Source organism: Triticum urartu, chromosome 7A (genome assembly GCF_056163025.1).
Source record: "Triticum urartu cultivar PI428250 chromosome 7A, HENAU_Tu73, whole genome shotgun sequence".
Taxonomy (NCBI): Eukaryota; Viridiplantae; Streptophyta; class Magnoliopsida; order Poales; family Poaceae; genus Triticum; species Triticum urartu.
This window is the reverse complement of record NC_141879.1, coordinates 221,092,933-221,098,860: the sequence shown is the minus strand read 5'-3', so window position 1 is coordinate 221,098,860 and position 5,928 is coordinate 221,092,933. Positions and strand designations below refer to the sequence as shown.

General features: G+C 42.6%; 1 pseudogene; it reads right to left on the bottom strand.

The window, feature by feature from the left end:
- Positions 1-3,345: 3,345 nt before the first annotated feature.
- On the bottom strand, positions 3,346-5,112 carry LOC125520378 (uncharacterized; annotated as a pseudogene).
- Between the last annotated feature and the right edge of the window lie 816 nt (positions 5,113-5,928).

The window sequence follows — 5,928 nt, the reverse complement described above, 5'->3', positions numbered from 1 at the left end:
TAGTCGTAGCGCTTTTTCATGTGCGCGCGCTACTACTACTATTGTATCTGTAGCGCGGTTTTTGTACGCGCGCTACTGCTACTTAGCACTAGCGCGCGTTTTTGACACGCGCTACTGCTAATTTTTTATGTGTAAGGTTTTCTCTAATAGTGGTATCATGCATATAATACTCCCCACCTTGAGTAGCCTAAGGGCATCTCCAATGGTCGTAAGATAGTTACTGATAGAGTTTGCCACATAGAATTTTTGATGATATGTCATACAATAAATGAGGAAAGAGAGAAATGTTGTATGTACATGAACCAACACTCATTGCACAAGCTCCAATGTAGAATGAGAGAGCACCCCATTTATTATCTCACATCCTATTGGGCAAACTAGATACAACCCATTAGAGTTGTTGTATGTTAAGGTGTTGGTTGATGACATGGCATATTTTACCAACAAGCTAACATACAAACTATTGGAGATGCCCTAATGCAGCCTATCTTGCACAGCGTGCCATTGTATGCCTAACTAATGCAGTGGTTGATGATATTAATGATTCTGTTTACAAACGGGTGTCTAGCCTTTCTAAAGCTTATTTAAGTTATTTTTTAGTTTATTTAAGTTGTGATTCTACTACAAAGAACACTGACCACGTCGGAGATGCATATATGTTCTTTCCTCTAGAATTTATGCATTCTATTTCTATCAATAATTCCCCACAACATGAGATTGGTCTAAAAGCTTGGACAACGCTAACGTCCATATGTGTGGTGGGAGTAAAATTTGCCCACACGCCCTATAACACACAGACTGTGCCATGTCACTGCATGCATGTATGTGGAAATCTTTTTGGGTTTTCAGTTTTAAAATGTTTATCTCTTAAATGAAAAAACTAATTGAAGATCTGTTTTCACCATTAAATCCCTCGCAACAAGATCTTCGAAACTAGATCTCATATCAATATATTTCGACGATTTTTTTGAGGGGGGGAGGGGGTTAAAAATTGTCATGTCTATTGCACATGAATTGCCATTGTGTTTACTCTGAAGTTGGCATGATATGTTTCAGTTATTTTCTTCTACATTTAGAAGTAAATTTTGACATATTGTAAAACGAGGAATTAAGAAACTAGACCTGACATGAACCATAAACTAAAGTTGCCATGATACATGCACTTAAAAATTGCCATGGTTTATACAAAAAATAATTTTCATGGTCAAAGTACTGGAATTGTCATCATCAAAATACTAAAATTGTCATGTTCTACAAACTAAGCTAAAATTGTCACATGACAACTTTAGTTTAAGCACTATCACAACTACAGTGTAAACATCATGGCAACTTTTGGGCAAAAAAGATTTTCATCAAAACACATTAACATGGGTTCTAATTTTGAAGATCTCGTCGAGACGGATTTAGTGGTGGAAACGAAGTTTTAATTGGATCTTTTAAATTAAAAGATAAAATATTTTTAAGCCGAAATCCAAAAAGATTTCTGCTGATGCATCTGTTCACATGTGGCAAAATGAGTAATAATAGAGGCGTGTGGGCGATGTGCAAGATGCCATACGTGTGGGCGTTAGTTTTTTCCAAAAGCTTATATGTGAACAATCCTCTGGCTCATAAGAGCCAAGGGAAAACACTTGCTAAACTATGTGTTTACAATAGAAGGCAAGAACTTACATCCCCTGGCTCTTGTTAGTCATAGTGTAACACAGATCGGCAGGAAATTGACAAAGTCCCATGGTGAAGGGCCCTCTCTCCTTCAAGAACTCTGTCACCCGGTCACTATAACCACAGTCATTCATAAACCATGCAAAATTACCGTTGATTTGTATCACTCATCATAAGTTAGCATTGCTTTATATCACTCATCATAATAAAGGATTGTCTCCTTTTACATGGAACATAATGTTTACCTTACTCAAGCATGCCTTAAGGCAGAATGGCAGCAAGCATCACAGTTTATGTTTGCCAAGGTCACGTGGCAGATTTTATTTTTTTAGGTATATACTCTATGTACATGTAGATTGTATCACCTTCAAGAGACTATAACTGGGAGTGCATAAATTAGGAAAATCAGAACATGTCCAAAGTAAAAATGACAAATCTAAGTACTAATTTGGGACAGAGGTTGTATGAAATTGTGTGCAATGGAATTATTTCCAATGGAATAATGACTAATTCACAAATACATCCTGCCATGTTCTGCAATAGACTGATAATAAGAGACAAGTCTACCATCCTAGTTCAGGAAGAGGAAAAAATGGAGCTATAATAATCCAGAGGAAAAGAGCGGCAACATAGAAAAATTCCAGTTGACTAGTTTCATATCACAGATTTTCTGAGATCTATATGCATCCGTGAAATTGCAACCAACTGCAAACCTTTTCTCCACAAAGCTAGATGATGTACAGGAACGCTAAACAGGGTATTTGAAAAGAAATAATACTAGAGGCCTTCAATATACACGATAGGTCCGCAGAATTACAAATGGCATTCACACAAAAATCACTGACAGGGTAAAAAATATCTTTAGAAAAAGGAAAAACTCAAACCCTTAAGGAAACAGGGAAGTTACTAATATGGCTATAAATTATAAATTATTTATATCAGTTAGTGGTAAACCGATTTACTCCTACAGCTGCTGCTAGCAAAATAAAACTTGACTACTGCTACTAGTTGTCACCCAGCATATGGCCTTATACTGCTATTTCCTATTCGCATTGCGTTAAAATAGATACATCTATTTCAGCGTCAAGTAATTCCAGATGAAAGTGTTAGTTAAGCAAGTACTCCTGCCGTCCGGAATTACATAACTCTGAAATGGATGCATCTAGACGTATATAACACAAGGATTACAATAGTATCAGGCAATTTTTGGTGTCTAGATACATCCGTTTGAGTGATAGGTATTGGAGGGAGTAATAGATTTGTGCTAGGGGGTCAAGGAGCGGTGCTGAAACCCGTGTCATGTTGACATGATTTTTTCAAATTTTGGCAAGAGTTCATGTCTCAAGCCACAAAATGGGATCCAAACATGATACAAAAAAAACATTTCAATTCATAAATCTATGTGGCAGCAAAACATGGAATTTGAAATTGGAATCTATAAATTCAACCAAATCAAACGAAAACAGAGGAGCCAAACAAGCTGTTAAGGTAACAAACACCACTGTACAAACAAAAGTCATGTGTTGAAATATCAAACTAAACTTGATCATACAGAAGATTAATCGAATATGAAGGATGGTGAACCACATACAGAATGCTTGGACATAAATAGTGTGCTCAGTGGTTTTCATTGGTTTCAACAGAAGCACCAGTACATGCAACATAAATGAAATAGAAGAAAATGCGTAAGATAGCAACTGTATCATCAGCAACAAACAACAGTTGATTCCTCTTTTATGCATATGTGTGACCACACCCTCATTCTGTAACTGCATTTTGAGTAATGGCATCACCCAAAGAAGCAGTTAGAGAAGAAGGGTGTTGTCACACATATGCGTACAAGAGGAACCAGCTGTGTAGGTCCTAATTACATCCAAAATGCTGCATGAGAGAACATGCGGGTGTTCTTGGAGACTGCATAGGACCTAGTGCGGGGGCGAACCTTACTCCGGAGCCCGCCCATGTGATCATACTTGAGGCTAAACAAGGTGACATGGAGGACGCTGTCTAAACCATCCGCGCGACGCAAGATGTTCTCGACAAGGCAAAATCTGCTGTAGCCCATGTAGGTAAGAGTAGCCCTCATGTGTCGGCCATTGTTCTGCCATGTCTTGTCATTATTGCGGAGGAACAGCTTCTCATTGAGCATCCTGCAGTCCGGCGGCCGTCTGGTGGTGCTGCTGCGGGAGGCAACCGGGCAGCAGCAAATTTATTCATCCTCCTTGCCATGAATCCCAACCCATGCATCCAGGTTGTCGTCGAAGTAGGCTTGGCCTTTAAAAGGCAACACCCAGTCTCCAAGCTCCTTCCAGGAGCCATTGCTGGTGTCCAAGGAATGGGTACCAGATGCGGTGGACATGAAGATGGTGCGTCCGTTTGGGTGCAAAGCATAGGCGAGGACGTCCATCCCACAGCACGGCGGAGGCGATGACGGTACGATGTTCCAAAAGTAGTCCAACTCTGGATCCCATAGATTGCTTATGTGGGCGGGAGCCCACGACAAGGCCTGCAAGGAGGGTACCTCAGGAAGGCAGGGGCTTGTTAAGACATACAGCTTTTGACCAAGAGCCATGGCAGCCTCCAGGGAATGGATCCCAGTCGGAAGAGGCGGTCCCACGGCGAGTGCAGCTATATTGGTTTCATAGACGAAGGTTGGGGGAGGGTGCTGACCAAAGTAGTAACGCGGGTTGGCGGCGAAAAATATGTCGGTGCCCAGAGCGGCGAAGTCTATGGGGCCGCACACTGGCGACCTTATCCGGAAGGCAGCTGGCTCGGGAAGCTTGCGCTCTCCTCCTGAATCAGTTGCTTCATCCAAAATTTTGTCGACGTCAAGCTTGTGGATGCTATAACCCCCCTCCCAGTCATCCAGCGCCAGATAAAGGTGCTGCTTCCGCCTCGGCGCGCTACTCTCAGCGCAATCGTAATCCCGACGCCGCCGTTTAGACGGGGGGGACGAGGACCCCTTCTCGAATCTGCCGCCCATGACGACGGGATTTAGATCTCTGCACTACCGGAAAAAAATAATCTGATCTGGGATATTATGAAGCTGTGTGGATTGACTTATATAGATGGAGCTGTGGACGGAAGAATCAATCCAAGTCCTAATCGACGAGGAAGGTCGATTTCAAGTCGGTTTGGCACCTGGCAACGAAGACGCGACAGAATCGGAAGTGTCTCACGCTCTGCTGGATCCCTGGAATCAATTCAAAACCAGACCAACTGCTCGCGTGTGGCCTGGCCGCTGCCCAGCGAGAAGTGAGCCGACCATCTCGGCGGCGAGTTCTGGTTAGGCCTTATACAATGGTGGGTGCCTACACACATGTGCTTAAGGAGAGAGAACAGCTTGGGTCGCAAAAAAGAAATTGTCTCGCAATGCGAAGTGATTTTTTTTTGCGGGAAAAAACCATGTATTACTCATTTAAAAAGTCTTTACAATCATCTTGCACCAAATCTAGGATACTGGAAGGGCCCGATCGTAGCCACGTCACAGTTCTTTGACTAACTCTAGCAAACTTTGCTAAACAATCACTAACTTTATTTTGGCTACGGGATACATGAGTAATACACGTCCGTCTCAAAGTTTTAAGATACTTGATCTCATTCACTATGGAGGCATATACTGATCTGTCAACTCCCTCCCCCTGGATCATGGAAACAGCCATGAGCGAGTCCATCGCCATAGCAATGGATGCTTCACTTCTTTGTAATGACAACGACAGTCCTTCCATACACGCAATAAACTCCGATTCCAGTGCATCCCGGCATAAAAACAGCTGCCTACGCGCAGAGAAGATAATACCACCCACCTCATCTCGTAGGATCATACCTGATCCGGCAGAACCACCGGCGTCGTAGGACCCATCAGTGTTCAGTTTTGCCCATCCTCGCTTGGGCGGATCCCACTTCAATTCTGGCTCTGTTGTACAAACTCGAGGGGGTTTAGCAATGAGTAAACAGCTCATCTTGCCCTTCCGGGGGTCCATATCTCCATTTACTTTGATTGCAATGAGCGACTCCAAGTAGCTCTGAAGAAATCTGCATGATGCATTCACTGGTGGGGCAGGCTTCTGATGCACCACCTCATTACGCACATACCAACACCTCCAGAACGTAAATAGTAGTATGCTGCGTGTGGTTTGGTCCAGTTTTTCCAAGAGCTGAAATAACCATTCTTTGTCTGTGTACATAATCGTTTCGATTGCTGGCAATTTCCACACCTCCGACATGGCCTCATATAGTTGACGAGCCAGCGGGCACCAAAGAACA